A 17,898-nucleotide genomic window follows, 5' to 3' on the forward strand; every position below is an offset into this window, starting at 1 on the left:
TTTTGGAAGAAGTGAAGTCTAGTAGCTTAAAACTGGAATGGGAATAAGGGCTACTGGATTCTACTCCCAACTGGTGTGTGTATATATTATAACAAAAAAGTCTATGTTCAAAAGCAGATGTTTATAATAGTATAATTTTTCTTAATATATATATATATATATATATATATATATTTTAAATGCATCTGAACATCTAATTTCTTCATACTTCAGGTGGGAAAAAAAGAGAGACTTCAATTATATTTTGATTATTTTGTTTTAAATTTGAAAACCAAGTTCAAAAAGACTGCAAAATATGATGATATTGTATGAAAAACAGCCTTGACATATGGGGAACTCAACTCATTAGGAATGTAGGAGTCTAAAAAGGAGAAGCTTTATGGTATTGCAAAACATGTACACCAGTGCACTCAGTCGTACTGTGTTAGTGCATGTCTCCTTTCGATAAAGTGCAAGACTCCAAAAGTCATTTTGAAGTGGTGCAGCCCATGCTTGAAGAATGCCCCTCTCCAGATCATCTCAGTTTATCACACTTTCCAGCTGTTTATTACCACGAGGCTGCCACAGACATATCGAAAAGCACCTTCCTCTCTCAGGATTATTCGCCATGCATGTTAGGAGTGGGACACGGCACAGTCAGCATTTGATTTGAAAGAGAAACAAGCGTGAAGCAAAAGAGAACGCCAGGATTTTCAAGCGCCTCCGTGTTTCATTTTACTACAATGTTCATACTCTACAGCAGAAACACCAGTACTTACACAGCAACAAGTTATTTTCTCACTTCATCCCGTGGCATCCAAGCCCCAGGCTCCAGTCAGTACCCTTCAGTCCCTAAGGCCATTCACGATTCCCTGCATTTGCAGGTGTGAGCACCTTTGGCACAAGCCCGCCAGACCTGCGCTAACCACCCTCAGCGACCGCAACTGACCACTTCTCCCTTCGCGGATTACTTCGGAGTTACCCGCGTCCTGCCGGGACAACCGTGCTACCCCGTCAGCTCAAAGAGCCCCACTTCTGCTCGGCGCCCCCGGCAGCCAGGTATGCGGCAGTCTCTCGGCCCCAGCAGTGCTCCGAGCAGGGGGACCGGGGCGCACGCCCAGAGCAGAGCAGAGCAGAGCGCAGCGGGGAGGGAAGGGAAGGGAAGGGAAGGGAAGCGGGCCCGCGAGCGCTGGAAAGGCGCAAGAGGCGAGAAGGCAGCGGGCTCACCTGATCCACGCCTCCGCTCGCCCCGCCTGAGGGAGAGGCGGAGGAGGCCATGTTGGGGGGGCTTCTCGGCGCTTTCCCCACCTCCCCTCCTGCTCAGCTTGGCTCCCACTTCGCAGCGCCTCGGACTCCACCGCTGGCTCCGCGGGCTCGGGCTTTGCTGCCGCGGGCGAGAGCTGCCCCAGGTCACTGCCCCTGCAAGGCGCAGGGGGAGCGGCAGGGTCAGGTACCGCGGCCGCGTCGCCTGGGCGCGTCTCTCCTGCAGGGCTAGGCGCCCCCCGCGGTAAGTTTCCAGGCTCCGGAGCACGGGGCCGGCCCCGCCCCGCTCTCTGGGAAGCTGGGCGCGGCTTGGCGCGCGGCGCAAAGGTGAAGCGCTCGGGGGAGGGAAAGGTGCGCGGTGCAGGAAGTTTGCGCGGGAGAGAGGCGCAAAGGGCAGAGCTGCCGCGGCCGGCCTGGGCCGGGAGCCAGACGCTCCTGCCGGAGGGAAGGGAGGGTGGCTCGATCGCGTGTGCCCATTGCCAAGCCAGCCGCAGTGGGTGGGAGAGGCAGAGAAGCGGTAAAGTTAGCAAAGGCTCGGGCTTGTTTGCTCAATAGCCACTCGGTCGGAAGACCGCCCCAGCCCTGTAAGCTGCGGCGGTACTGTTCCGAAGAGGGGCTTCAGAACAAAGCCCTGTAGATTGCACAGCGCAGACCTGGCAGTAGGTCACCCAGCCCTGCCTACGGACAGGACAGAAAGCAGCCCGAATCGGTGATGTGAAGGCCTCGGGCGTACAGTCAGGACGTGGCAGTAGTTGCACCTGGCCACGTGAAATGGAGAGAATGTTTCAGTTCTCTTTGTTGCTTGTCACCCGAGGTAGGGTGGCTTATTACACAAAACTAGACAGATACAAAGTTGTCCTCAGTCAAAAACAAAAGTACATGGAAATAAAACCCTGCTACAATGTACCAACTTTCTTACTTTGCTGGATGCGGGGGAGGGGGCAGTCCACAAAAGCAGCTGCTTAGTTAATAGAAGCTATTAAGGGCAATTTTTCAAGTAGACGGGTTTCCTTTTTTTTTGCTGCAAACTGACTACAAAATTTAATTTATAGTCCCTTTTTTGCACCTGGAGAAGACCTGCAAGTGAAAATCTGAGTTCTTTGGCTTGGAATTACTGTATTATGAAGGCAAACTGGGCAGTTACAGGTGCAAGCATTCACAATTCTACCCATAGTTCTGTTTTCATGATGCAACTTTTGGGGGCACACCTTGAACCCATAAAAAGGAGACTAAGCTGCAGCCCTTTGGGAAAATTTACTCCTCACTGTTTTAAATAGATTATTAATTTTCCAGTATAACTAGTATGGTGGTTGAAGTTTCTTTTACAGAAAATGTATTAAGCTCACAGTGCTGGAAGAGTAATGTGAAAATAGCAATACATTAAAATATAAAGTATCTAATCAGTAATAAGTGTTAATTTTATACATAATTAGCTGATATTTGTTTATAATATATATATGATGTAGTCTGAGTCATGGTCTAGAAAAGTTTTATCAAGATTAAAGGATATAAACCGCAAAGTATAGAATTACATACCAAAAGTGGTGCCTCTTTTAAAGCATTCACTTAATTTGTTGTTTTTGAATGATTAATTTTTAAAAATCTTATTTGGAATTTTAAAAAACAAACTTAGTAATGTATTGCATCATTATATATACATACATACAAGTAGGGTATGATGATGCAAGGTATTGTAAAAGCTACAACTGAAAATGGTTGTGCTGTGGATTTGGATCTCTCTATCTTGTCTGTTGCATTTTCTTGTTCCACTCAGAAACTTGGTGCTGGTGTTCCAATTCATTTCTGGGTTGTATTACAGCTTAGTTTGTTCCAAAGACTTAAGTTCTTTAGGCTAGGGACCAACTTTTTCTTCTGTGTTTGTACAGTTCTTAGCACAGTAAGGTCCTGATCCATGACTGACTTGTGTTCTGGTAATACAAATAATTATTAAGAAGAACTAACAGTGAGAGTGTAAAGAAACAGTTTACTTTATTAAGCACTAATTTACAGTGGAATTTTATTGCACATAACCTAATTCAGTAGTCCTCCACCACCTTAGGCCAGAATCCTGAAGACATTTATGCATTAAGTCAGTGACGCTACTGACGCATGTAAAGTTAAGCACTGAGTGGAAGTGGGTGTGGAAACTGTTTTTTGGCTGCTTTCTTTGTAACTGCCAGTCCTGTCTACCCAGCCATATGAACAGTATTGAACCATAAGGATACATATAGGCTGTCTCTAGCCTACAGAAATGAACCATTGGTAATTGACTGTTAGGGTTGCAATGGTGACAAACAGCACCAGTATAGTGCATCCACATGTACTAGACTAGAGTATACACTAGCACTCTAGTCACTTATTTTCAGCTGTGTAAGCTTGATATATTGTGGTCTCAGAGCTTGTCTACACTTACAGCATTGCAGCTGTGCCACTGTAGCACTTAGTGAAGATGCTACCTACCTGGATGGGAGAGCTTCTCCTATCAGCATAGGTACTTCACCTCCCCAGAGCAATGTTGAGAGGAGAAGAGCTACCATCAACATAGTGCTGTCTACACCAGGCGTTGTCAGTATAACTGCATCACAAGTATCAGAGGGGTATCCGTGTTAGTCTGTATCCACAAAAACAAGGAGAAGTGGGTTTTTTACCCACAAAAGCTTATGCCCAAATAAATCTGTTAGTTTTTAAGGTACCACCAGACTTTTCCCACACACCTGAGTGACAAGTTCATAGTGTAGACCAGGTCTCAGATTGTCAAGTTAGTGTCTTTCCACCTCAAAAAAATCACTGTTAGTGTCTGTCTTTCACGAGTACCAGAATAATCTTCACACACACGTCTTTACCCCTATCTTGTGTGTATATCATTGGACAATAATATCACACTTAGGGAAGGAGGTGCAGAATGAAAGCATTCAGGATTTAGTTGTCTTATTTTCAGATCATGAAACAAAGTAACTTTATAATTTATATAAATAAATCACAGAAGTTATCTCTTCAGATTTATAAGAAAAGCCTGTTCCCATCCTACCTGCTGTATTCATTGGGACTCTGCAATTTTTGTCAGATCCACATGTGCTAAACCAGCAATAAGCAGACCAGGGTATGAGTTTGCTTATATCCAAATCAGCTAAATAGAGCCCATAGATTTTCATATCTCAGTTGGCTCATCTGGAAAAACATGCATCCATTCTTGGCAGCTGGAACTGTACCTTGGGGGAAGGAAAAGTTCACTTCCCTTATTTCAATGAAGAAATTTAACCCAGGCTATGCCAAACACTGTATGGGATTTATATATGCTATCATAGTGCATTTGATCCCACACAACACTGTCACATGGAGTGTGGTGTATAAACATAAGACAAGTGATGAGCAGGTCAAAGAAGCAGGGGAAGCCAATCCTGCAATAATAGGAGCTATGCTCCACGGCTACTGAGTTATTCCTGCCTAAAAGAAGGAATGAGATTAAGGAGAGGAGTCTATAGCTCAGCACTTTATTAAAACTGATAGTTAATAATATATCGCACTTAACCCTATATTATCTCAGCCACAAACAATGTCCACCACATCTGCCCTTATTCTTGGGAGTTCAGGGTAAAAGTAAGACCAGGTCTCCACTTAAAAGTTTTGCCAGCATAGCTATGTCAGTAGGCATGTGATTTTTTTTACAACATAGCAATGCCAGCAAAAGCACTAGTGTAGAAGCTGTTATGCTGGCAAAATTTCCATTGACCTCCATGGAGCCAAGATTTCACCCCTGAGTTACAGACACATGAATAAACTAGGCAGGCAAAAACAACATTTCCTCTAATACACAATTTATTTTAAATTAGGACTTTGTATGTAGTATTTTAATCCATTTTAATTTACTTGTGTTATTGCCTGGCTTCTCCCCAGATTAGTACAGTATATACCAGTGGGTCTCAAACTTTTGTACTGGTGTCCTCTTTCACATATCAAGCCTCTGAGTACGACCCCCCCCCTTATAAATTAAAAACACTTTTTAATATATTTAACACCATTATAAATGCCGGAGGCAAAGTGGGGTTTGGGGTGCAGGCTGACAGCTCGTAACCCCCCCATATAATAATCTCACGACCCCCTGAGGGATCCCAACTTCCAGTTTGAGAACCCCTGGTATATACTATACTCACAATGTACAGTGTGGTATGTACAGTGAACTACTCAATGCTCATTCTATCTCAAATTCAAATAGTTTGGGATAAGTTATAAAACAATTAAATTTTACATTTAAGGACATGGGACTAAAGTTGCTTCTTTCCAGCTTCCATCCTTTTTGCTTAATTTCATACCCTTTTCAGGAAATTGATTATTTTTTCTTGTTTTACTGGCAAGCTGTGAAAAAGCTAGTACAATACATGAAAAACAACATTTGATATCAGGTACTGTCCCTTCATAGCCAGAGGCACTTAATAGGTTAAATTAATCAATTAAGTGTATACCTGAGCTATACATTAAAGAGACACCAGCACTGTAACATGATATTGCTTTCCTAAAATGTATATTAGGCTCTGTCTACACTACAGTCTATGTCAGCAAAACTTCTGTCACTCAGGGGCATGAATATTCCCCATTCCCTCCCCCGCCCCAAGCAACATAAGTTACACTGACATAAGCATACTTGTGCACAGCACTACATCAGCAGGAGAACTTCTCCCAGTTTTTTTATGCCGATGGGAGTGCTCTCTCCCATCAGCATAGAGCACCACACACACTGCAGCAGCACAGCTGTATCAGTACAGCTATGATGCTGCACTGCAGTATGTATAGACATACCCTAAGTCTCTCCTACTGTACTTTTGTATTATGACTAACAGCAGTGTTCTTCTCTTTATAATTTATTTTAAAGGGAAAAAGCAATTGGTTGTGTTTCTCTCCTGCTTTAAGTACAGTGAACACAATCTATTTTAAATACCCAAATTAGTATTCATAAATGGGTCAAACTTGTTTAAACCACATTATTATTTAAAGAACAGAATACACTTTCTCTTTACTTTACAGAGATGCCATTGCTGAGGAGAATATAATTAATATATAAAAGACAAGACTATATTGACTCGTGCAGCTGCCCTCTAGTCAGAAAATAAGAGTTGTGTCTGTGGATAAGAATCCAATGTAATCCTCTGAACAACTCCCATACTATAATTTGGATATTGGTATTATGGGTTGGATCATGCATTCCTTGTGCACCCAAATTTTCAACTAAAGTTCATGGGAGTTTGATGTGCGCAATTTTAGTATGTCATGTAACCAAAATGGCAAATAATATTAAATTTCCAAGGTGCTGCAAGAAATTTTACATATTTAATTCTGTTGAATTTAATGGAAGCAGCCAGTCTACCATCTTATGAAACACTTAGAAAATGTAATTAAACCTCTATTTCAAATCATGGACCTGGTGTGAACAAGTTCAATGCTAGATCCTTTTACTATCCCTTCAGATACTTTTGATAGTGATGCAATCTTCTCTCAGTGTTACTATATTTACTATTTGCTTATGGTAATTCTCAGAGTGTGGTATTTTCCTGGCACTTTCCAGACAGAAAAGAGGGCATGGTTCCTGTCTTAAGGACCTCACAAGCTAAGGCTAGACAGACACAGGTTAGGGGAAATGAAACCAGAATAGTCAAGGTGGTGCTTGGTAGGGGTGGCATCGCAGGAAAAACAAGAATTCTGGTTCATGAAAAAAGCTGAGGTTTAAGAGTTTGTTTTCATTCAGACTTGCTACATTGCATAGACCAAGACAAGCAGACACAAGAGATATTGACAACTGCTAGTACCTTGGGTTTATTGCCACAAATTATTGCATCTGGCATATGCAATCCCATGTGGGGGACATCTTGGGGAGGACAAGACACAGTCTAGGCTCCTAGCCCTATTCTTAAAGGCACCTGGCCAAAAGGAAGTCAAGCATTTCTGTGCATCATGTCCCAAATGCCAATTAATGGCCTCTACAGGAATCTTGTGGGCTCCACTAATACCCCTCCCCTTGATGGAGGCTACCATTGAAGAAATTGGAGTGGACGTTACAGGCCCTATAGAGAAGAGCACCTGTAGACTTCAGCATATACTAGTCATCATGGATTGTGCCACCAGATACTCGGAAGCAATACCACTCCAGTCTACAAATGCTAAGATCATCATTAATGAGCTGTTGAAGGTCTTTGCGTGGGTAGGGTTTTCCAAAGAGGTCCTGATGGACCAGAGGACAAATTTCACATCCTGGCTGGTGAAAAGTTTGGAAACTATTAAAAATCAAAGCATTATGCACATCCATATATGCTCTAGTAGAAAGATTCAGACACTCAAGAGGATACTCAAGAGATTAATTGCCCAGGATCCCTGACACTGGGAACAACTACTCCCAGCCTTACTCTTCGCCATCAGAGAGGTGCCCCAAATCTCAACAGGATTTTCGCCCTTCAGACTGCTCCTTGGATGACAACCAATGGCCATACGCGACCTGGTATGGGAAACCTGGGAAAGCCAAGCACAGAAAGCTGAAAAGATATTGCAGTATGTTTTATAGGTATGTGAGAGACTGGAGGCTATGGGAGCGTACACTAGAGAAAAATCGCAAAACAGCACAGGAACAATAATGATAGCATAACAAAGGGATGTGGATGCATGTCTTTCAGCCAGGCATCAGTGTCCCTGTCAAACAGATAGTTAAGGGTTAATGTCCCTTTTACCTGTAAAGGGTTAAGAAGCTCAGTAAACCTGGCTGACACCTGACCAGAGGACCAATAAGGGGACAAGATACTTTCAAATCTTGGTGGAGGGAAGTCTTTTGTTTGTGCTCTTTGTTTGGGGGTTGTTCGCTCTTGGGACTAAGAGGGACCAGACATCAATCCAGGCTCTCCAAATCTTTCTGAATCAGTCTCTCATGTTTCAAAACTTGTAAGTAATAGCCAGGCAAGGCGTTAGTCTTATTTTTGTTTTCTCAACTTGTAAATGTTCCTTTTTGCTGAGAGGATTTTACCTCCGTTTGCTATAACTTTGAACCTAAGGGTAGAGGGGGTTCCTCTGGGCTATATGAATCTGATTACCCTATAAAGTATTTTCCATCCTGATTTTACAGAGATAGCTTTTAATTAAAGAAAGAAAGGTAAAAATTTTCTTTAAGAACCTGATTGATGTTTTCCTTGTGTTAAGATCCAAGGGGATTGGATCGGTGTTCACCAGGAACTTGGTGAAAAAGCCTCTCAAGGCTGCCCAGGGAGGGGAAGGTTTTGGGGGGACAGAAAGTGATCCAGACACTGAAATTTCTGGATGGTGGCAGTGTTACCAGATCTAAGCTAGTAATTAAGCTTAGAAGTGTCCATGCAGGTCCCCACATCTGTACCCTAAAGTTCAGAGTGGGGGAGGAACCTTGACAGTCCCATTACTTCTTCCAAGTTTGGAATCAAAGTTAGTAGCCAAGTGGCAAGGCCCTTATGAGGTAGCAAGGAAAGTGAGGACTGTGGACTACTTGATCAGACAACCAAGGAAGAAAAACAAACCACAAATTTACCACAAACTTACTGAAGCCCTGGAAAAAGCCAGGTAAAATCTTTTCATCACACTGTATCCTGAGGAACTGGTACTAGGACTCCAAGTTAATGACTGCCTAACAGAAGGCCCAGTACCCCTCGGAAAGAACCTAAACCATAAGCAAAGGGAATGGGCACTCCAACAGGTGACCACTTTCCCACAAGTATTCTCAACTCTCCGTAGGAAGGTGTTCCTGGCTCAGTATCATACTAACACAAAACCCATAAGGTAACATAGGAAAGGCTCCGACCAATCCCCAACAAGTTGAGAGAGGCCATTGAAAAAGAGATCAAGACTATGTTAGAACTTAAGGTGATAGAAGAATTCCAGAGGGACTGGAGGAGCCTTTTCGTGCTGGTCCCAAAGCCAGATGGCTCACTACGTTTCTGTGTAGATTTCAGAAAAGTGAACTCAGGTTTCTAAATGTGATGCCTACCCCATACCGCAAGCCATGCCATGAACTCCCAGACCAACTGGGAGAATCCCAATACATCACCACTCTGGATTTGACAAAAGGGTGTTGGTCGATCCCCTTAACACTGTATTCCGAGGAGAAGACAGCTTTTTCTATGCCATTCAGCATATTTCATTTTAAGACCATGCACTTTGGGTTACATGGGGTAGCAGCCACTTTTCAACATTTGATTAACCAATTACTCCAATAGCACAATCAATATGCACTTGCATACTTGGACAGCATAGTTATCTATAACAAGGATTGAGATTCTCATCTAACTGCTGTTCTCCAGTCACAGAGAAGCTGGGTTAATGGCAAAGCCCGCTAAATGTGCAGTTGGAAAGGAAGAAGCCTGTTACCTAGGACACTGAGTTAATGGAGAACAAGTCCACCCCTTAGTGGATAAAATTCATGCTTTACAGGCATACAAGATCCCTGTCACCAAAAGGCAAATGTGTGCCTTTCTAGGCTTAGCTGGCTATTACCACCAGTTCATACCTCATTTTGCCACCATATAGTTCCCCTGCTAACTGACCTAACTCGGGACACCACCCCTAGGTGGGTGCTGTGAACACCCACCTGCAAAAGTGCCTTTCAAAAACTTCAAGGCCATACTCTGCAGACACATAGTGCTATATAGCTCAAACTTCAAAAAGGAATTCATACTACAAATAAACATATCAGAGGTAGTACTAGGGGACAGTCCTTTCTCAAGAGATAGATGGAGAAGAACTCCTGACAGTATATAGCTGGAAATTGTTCTCCACAAGAAAGTATACTCAGTGATAGGGAAAAAAAAGTACTTGGCTGCCAAATGGGCAATAAAGAACCTGCAGTACTACCTCCTAGGAAATGAGTTCACACTAGTTACTGATCATGCTCCCATGCACTGACTACATGTGATAAATAAAGAGACAAATCCAAGGATCATGAGATGGTACCTGTTGCTATAGCCATATGCCTTTCAGATGCAGTACCGGACAGGAAGTTTGCATTGCAGCACTGATTTTCTGTTCAGGGAAGTAGCCTACACCAGCCAAGGCCAGGCATTGGCCTTGCAGGGGAGGATATGTAATGGGAGTCTTCAAACCCCATACTGAGCCTAGACAGTAGCAAGGAGAGTCTCTGCTATTTAAGAGTCAGCGGCTTGATCACACCCCCATGCAGCTGCCAGAGCTGTCAATCATGGATGCAGGCACCCACAGCTGCAACCAACAGAGAAAACAAGACCTGCTATAAAGGGGAGAATATGGAGAGGGAAATGGAGGCAGAAAGACCTGGGATAGCAAAGGGGTGATAGCCCTACACCAGGCTGCCTCCAAGAAAACAGCCAAGAGATTGCAAGCCCTAAAATTGAAGGACAGATAGACTTAATTGGAGAGGAGGGTACAGGAATTGAGCTGATTGAGAATAAACTCAGGAAGATCAGCCAGGAGAAGCAGAGATGTCTTGAAAGATCACACAAAGAGATACTGGCAAACCCCCTCAGAATATCATCTTTTGCAGAGGTAACTGCCCACTCCTCCCCAAGTGCAGTTGCAGGGAGGCCAACCCACCCCCACTCAATGCTATGGAGACAGGTGTGCCCTTCTCCCCAAAATGGTATTTAACAGTGAGCTAAAGCAATAATCTGGTGCCTTTATTCACGTTGACATTAGCACAGAAGTTGGAGTAACTGCTCTCCTCACACTCTCCCTGTAGAGTTAATGGGACAGAAGGCACTTGGCTTCCTGAGCAATACATTGGCTTGATAACATCACGGTATTGGTGCATTTGAAGGGCAAGCACTAGGATGTGTCAGCAAACCTGCAAAGGAACGAGAGAATTGCAAACCCTGCTTGAAAATGAATTTCTCACTGTGGTTTCTAAGTAATAGAACTTTATATTTGAAAATAATATTTTTAAGTTGCTGGTATTCCTTTAAAATTATACAATATCCATAGTCATCAGCCTTTGATAGTGTAATTTTAGTGTTATCAACACTACCAATAGGCAAGTTGTGTACTTATGAGTCTGAAGCCAGCTTCATTACCACTCAATAAAAAAACAAATGTAATCTTATATTCATATTTATCATTTGTCTGTACTACCCTCTAGTGGAAGTCTGAACAACCTATCCAGAATGGCCTCATTTCCCTCAAAATAATTCTACTACAGAATCAAAAATGACTATGTTCAGCTATGCTTTTGTTTGGAAAATATACTATAGGTGTCCAGCTTTTTAGGTAAGGGCTCGGACACTACACTTATGGAATATTTCTGTAAATTCAGCACTCCTGGTGTCCTATAGAAAGAACACCAAAATTTGTCAAATTAATCCTTAATAAAAGTTTTCACTTTTGTTTTCTTTCATCTGAGGATCTCAAAATACACTCTAAAACAGTCTCATAACTACTCGCTGAGGTATGTATGTATTATAACCATTTTACAGATGGGTACTGTGACACTTCCCAGGGTACAATCTGGACAGATGGACAGCTGTGTCCTTTAAGTTCTCCAACCTGGGGTACCTTTTACGCTGTTTTACTGTGAGAGCAACCACTCCCACGTACAGCCTTTAGGAATAATTTACATGCAAGCTATAATGTCTGAGCTAACCACTCCTGAATTACATACAGGGTGACACCTGCAAACTCACAGTCCCAGACCTTCCCCCAGAAATCAGCATCACGTACTGCTCAGCTCTCTCCTTCTGGACAATACAAGCTCATAGAAAGTCAGTCATTTCATTAATAGAAAATGATATGCACAAACCCTGTTACCGCAAATGGAGGTTCCAAAATACTTCAGTCCAAACACACTGGTTTAGATAAAACAATATGTGACATCTGATTAAAATATAATTATGCAAACCATTGTTGCTATCACTGCTATATAATGCAGCAAATCTTTTACAAAATATAACTTATGGCCAGAAAGGCTTAAACAGCTTGCAGACTAATTAACTCATAGCTGACCTTTAAAGACGTGGGGAGATAATGGTTTGTGGTTTTGTGTATTTCCATATGTATGGGTAGTGGTCAACAACATAATCAACAGTCCCTGCCTAGGCTGTATTCTGATAATTCAGAGATCAAAAGAACATCCTAGCATTTAAATGAATTGTAATCACAGGATATCTCTGTATGCATCTCTCTTTGAAATGTATAGCGAATGGTGGAGGAACAGGTGATTGTCTTATATTAATTTGTATAGCTAAGTACTGGTGATAGACTGCCTAATGCATAAATTGCCTTATGTTAATCTGTGTGAATAATTAATGACGATGCTTAGGAAATGAGGGCCTATTGTTCCCTGAGGGACTCCAACTTCTAAAAGAAGACGTGAAATTGTACAAAAGATTCTTGGGTCCTGATCCTGTTTATCTCAGATCTGCTTAAGCTTCATCAGGGAAAGCTTGAGACACAAGATGAGATCCCAGTTCTGATTGGACTGCCCTGAAATATAAACATTGGACTATAACCTATGAACTATTCTGAAAGAACTCTGCAACTACAAAGCGCACCCTCTCTGCTATGAATCTGAACCCCAAGAATTGAACACGTCTGTATATTGATCTTTTAGCCATACTCTTTTCTTTTTTAATAAATGTTAGTTTAGTTAAGAATTGGCTGTATGCATGTATTTGGGTAAAATCTGGAACATTCAATAACCTGGGAGGTAATGTGTTCGATCCTTTGGGATTGATAGAACTTTCTCTTTTATATGATGAAATAAGATTTTCAGAAATCTTCATCATATCTAACTTGGGTACCTGGATGGAGGCCTGAGGCTGGGTTACTTTAAGGAAACTGTGTTTCTGGGCAACCAGTGAGATAATAAATAAGCTATTTTATGCTGTCTTGGTAAAGCTAAGTATTGAAAATATCCACCAGGTTTGGAGATTATCTGCCCCATTCTTTGCAGTTCACCCTAATTGAGTGACCTCCGCTGGCCCCCACTGGGACCCTGGTCACACAATAAAACAAGTTTATTAACTGCAGAAGGAAAGATTTTAAGTGATTATAAGTAATAAAAAACAGAAAAGCCAGAATTGGTTACAAAGAAAATGAAAAATAAGACAAATTAATACCTAACTTAGCTAGCTAAAATGAATTCAGAGCAAAGGTCTTTTTCACCCATATTCTTTCTGCAGTCTCTACTGGCTAGAAAGCCTCACAGCTAGGACTTCTCCTCCAGTTCAATGATGCTTCCTTTGTCTTTCAAACATTGTAGCTCCCATGAGTAGAGATGAGGGGAGAGAAGTGATTTGGGGGCCTCTTTTTTCATTTTTATATCTTTTCCTTCTCTTTGAGGATTATCTCCAACTTGGGTTTATGTGATAGGAGGGCTGAGGAACCAGGAACCCCCAACAGTTTAATTGCTAATATGTAAAGTTCTCGCTCAGACCCTTCTTCCTGCCAAAGAATGGCCACTTAACAGGTGATAATCCATGACAGTTCATTTGATTATGCCAACACCTGGTTGTGCCTTTTGTCTCTGAAGAACTGGTTTGTGCCTGTTTTTCTAAACTTGGACTATGTCTCAGTAAAGTCATACAGTAGAATCTTATAACTTTACTTACAATGTTGCCATGCACATTTTACCAGGACAGTAATGTTTACCAGATTAAGTTTTCAAATGATCACTCACAAGGCATACTTTTCACAAAATGTATCAGGCTTTGGCTACACTTGCATTTCAAAGCGCTGCCGCGGCAGCGCTTTGAAGCGCTAAGTGTAATCAAAGCGCCAGCGCTGGGAGAAAACTCTCCCAGCGCTGTCCGTACTCCACTTCCCTGTGGGGAATAACGGACAGCGCTGGGAGCGCGGCTCCCAGCGCTGGGGCTTTGACTACACTGGCGCTTTGTAGCGCTGCAATTTGCAGTGCTGCAGAGGGTGTGTTTTCACACCCTGCTGCAGCGCTGCAAATTTGTAAGTGTAGCCAAGCCCTCAGTCATGTAAAGAGGGTGAACATGGGATACAGTCTGTCACAAGTACCTTTAGGGAGTCAGTTAAAGTAATTTATCCCAAGGCCATAAATTGAGTCAGTCAATAATAAAATCCAGGAATCCTAACTACTACCCTATTGTTCTTGCCACATTCCTCACCACACAATATATTAAGATAACATAGGAACTAAATGATTTTAGTCTTGCACAGTTGTACAGTACCTTATTTAACTGTTATATAGGCATAGGCTCTCACTCCACTGGAACTAAGTACTCCAGTGACCTTTTATATAGTCACATTATTTACTGTACCAACTTTAAAACTTAGTGAGTCCCAGCAGTATTTATAAATCAGCACTCTTGAAAGAAGAAATTACAAATTTATGTTTTGGCAAGTATTAATATCTACATCTAAAAGGCTTGCTTGATTAAAAGGAGCAACTGTAGCTACACAGCCTAGCTTAATCCCAATATGACTATATCTACCTTACCATGCAAATAGCCTAGTGTAGAGGTGGGCAAACTACGGCTCACGGGACCGTCCTGCCTGGCCCTTGAGCTCCCAGTTGGGGAGGCTAGCCCCCGGCCCCTTCCCCGCTATCCCCCCTCTCCCGCAGTTACGCCGCTGCGCGGGCAGCTCTCTGGGCGGCGGGGTTGCGCGCTCCTGCCGAGCAGCATGGCTGGCTCCGGCCAAGCGGCATGGCTACCAGACATGCTGCTCTGTGCAGCATGGTAAGGGGGATGGGGATGGTGGGTTGGATAAGGGAAGGGAGGTCTCAGGGGACAGGGGTGGTTGGATGGGGTGGAGGTTCCGGGGGGCAGTCAGGGGACGGGGGGGGGGTTGGATAAGCGTGGGAGTCCCAGGGGGACCTGTCAGGGGGTGGGGGTGTGGATAGGGGTCAGAGGATGGGGAACAGGGGGGGGTTGGATAGGCATGGGAGTCCTGGGGGCCTGTCAGGGGGTGTGGGTGTCGATAGGGGTTGAGGTAGTCAGGGGACAGGGGGGTTGGATAGGGGGTGAGGTCCCAGGGGAAGTTAGGGGCAGGGGGCGGTTAGGGGACAAGGAGCAGGGGGGTTGGATGGCTCAGGAGTTCTGAGGGGGCAGTCAGTGGGAGGGGTCAGATAGGGGGCAGAGGCCAGGCTGTGTGGGGAGGCACAGTCTTCCCTACATGGCCCTCTGTACGGTTTTGCAACCCCAATGTGGCCCTCGGGCCAAAAAGTTTGCCACCCCTGTGCTATCTGAGCAGTTATCCATTTACACTGCCTTATGGAAACCGATTGCACATGTTTATTATGTCTTCACATTTAGATAAGATATGGGTTAAAGGCTTTTTGATCTAAGCACTTGACTTTAGTTTACTGCACACAATATTTTCACACTGCCTTACATTGTAGCACTATTTACACCACCAGCAAAGATGATTGGTGAAAGGAAACTGACTGAAGTTACAGCAGGTGACATAGAGATGGAGAAACTGAAAAATTTTCAGACCACAATACACTGCTTCATATTACACACTACAACCAAAGGTGTAGGACCTATAGTTTTCGCAGGGGTTCAAGACATGACTCTTTTGAAAGCAAAGACTAGATTCTCCATTACTCTGCATCTTGTGTAGTAATTTCCACCAGTGCAAAATGGACATAAAATCATATATTCAGAATTATAGAATTTTATACCCACTTTTCACTGGCCTAGATGACTACATCAAGTAAAGGGCAATGGAAAGAATCAAATCCTAATTTTTTGAAATACCCTAAAACAGTGGTACTGTGTGAGGCAACTTCAAACTTTTACCAGATTATGAATTCAGCTGCATTAGCCAGCGCTTAAGTTTGAGGTTATTCCCCTGCACTGTCCAAGGCACAAGATATCAGGATGTGTCATTTCTTTTCCAAGATGAACAGTCCCATTCTTTTTAATCTCTCCTCATATGGAAGCTGTTCCATGCCCTTAATCATTTTTGTTGCCCTTCTCTGTACCTTTTCCAATACATCTTTTTTGAGATGAGGCAGCCAGAATTGCATGCAGGATTCAAGGTGTGAGTGAACCATGGATTTACATAGTGGCATTATGATATTTTCTGTTGTATTATCTATCCCTTTCCTAATGGTTTCTAACATTGTTAGCTTTTTTTTTTTTTTGGACTGCCACTGCACATTGAGCAGATAGATGTATTTAGAGAACTATCCACAATGACTCCAAGATCTCTTTCTTGAGTGATGACAGCTGCTTTAAACTTAACTATCTTTGTATCATCTAAAAACTTTGCCACTTCATTGTTTACCCCTTTTTCAGATCATTTATGAATATGTTGAACAGCACTGGTCTCAGTATAGATCTTTCGGAGACCCTGCTATTTCCTCTCTCCACTGTGAAAACTGATCATTTATTCCTATCCTTTGTTTCCTACCTTTTAACCAGTTACTGATCCAAGAGAGGACCTTCTCACTTATCCTATGACTCGCTACTTGATTAAGAGCCTTTGGTGTGGGACCTTGTGAAATGCTTTCTGAAAGTCCAAATACACTATATCCAGTGGATCACCCTTGTCCACATTCTTGTTGATCCCCTCAAAGAATTCTAGTAGATTATTGAGGCATGATTTCCCTTTAAGAAAGCCAGGTTGACTCTTCCCCAACATATTATGTTCATCTATGTGTCTGATAATTCTGTTCTTTACTATAGTTTCAACCAATTTGCCTGGTACTAAAGTTAAGCTTACCAGCCTGTAATTTGCAGGATCACCTCTGGAACCTTTTAAAAATTGGTGTCACATTAGCTATCCACCAGTCATCTGCTACAGAGGCAAATTTAAGCAATAAGTTACATATCATAGTTAGTAGTTCTGTAATTTCATATTTGTGTTCCATCAGAACTCTTGGGTGAATATCATCTGCTTCTGGTGACCTATTACTGTTTAATTTATCAATACAGGGCACGGGGGACAGGAGCTGTAGGCACTGGCAGTAAAAGCATAGAGTGAGCTGCATGCGTCAGGGTCGGGGAGAGGCTGTAGCTGTGAGGGAACCACCCTGAGCCTGCAGGCAGCTGGGCAAAAGCCAGCTGTATGTGGGAACCAGATGCAGGGCCGGCTCTAACTTTTTTGCCGCCCCAAGCAAAGAAAAAAAAAAAAAAAAAAGTGCCACCCTGCTGTAATACCCCCCCCCCCGAGCGCTGTGCTGCCCGAAGCCCCTGCCCCCCCGAGCGCCGCACCACCCGAAGCCCTCCACCAAGCGCCGTGCCACCCGAAGCCCCCCGCCTCCCCCGAGTGCCGAGCCACCCAAAGCCCCTCCAGCGCCGCCCGAACCCCCGCCCCCCCAAGCGCCACACCACCCGAAGCCCCCGCCCCCCAGCGCTGCACAAGCCCCTGCCCCCCCGAGCACTGCGCCGCGCAAGCCCTCGCCCCCCCGAGTGCCACCCAAACCCCCACCTCCCCCGAGCACCGCGCCGCCTGAAGCCCCCGCCCCCTCTCCGAGCTCCAGCCAGCGAAACAAAAACAAACAAAAAAAGCCCTCCAGTGCTGCCCCACCGAACCAAAAAAACAAAACCCCAACAACAACAAAAAACCCGAGCACCACCCCGCCCCAAGCACGTGTTTGGTCGGCTGGTGCCTGGAGCCGGCCCTGACCAGATGTGAGCTGCACACCTACAGCCAGCTATACACTGGGTGGGGAGGGCAGGAGCCATCTGTGTGCAGGGAAGGTGGGAAATGAGG

This window comes from Mauremys mutica, chromosome 7, assembly GCF_020497125.1.
Source record: "Mauremys mutica isolate MM-2020 ecotype Southern chromosome 7, ASM2049712v1, whole genome shotgun sequence".
Taxonomy (NCBI): Eukaryota; Metazoa; Chordata; order Testudines; family Geoemydidae; genus Mauremys; species Mauremys mutica.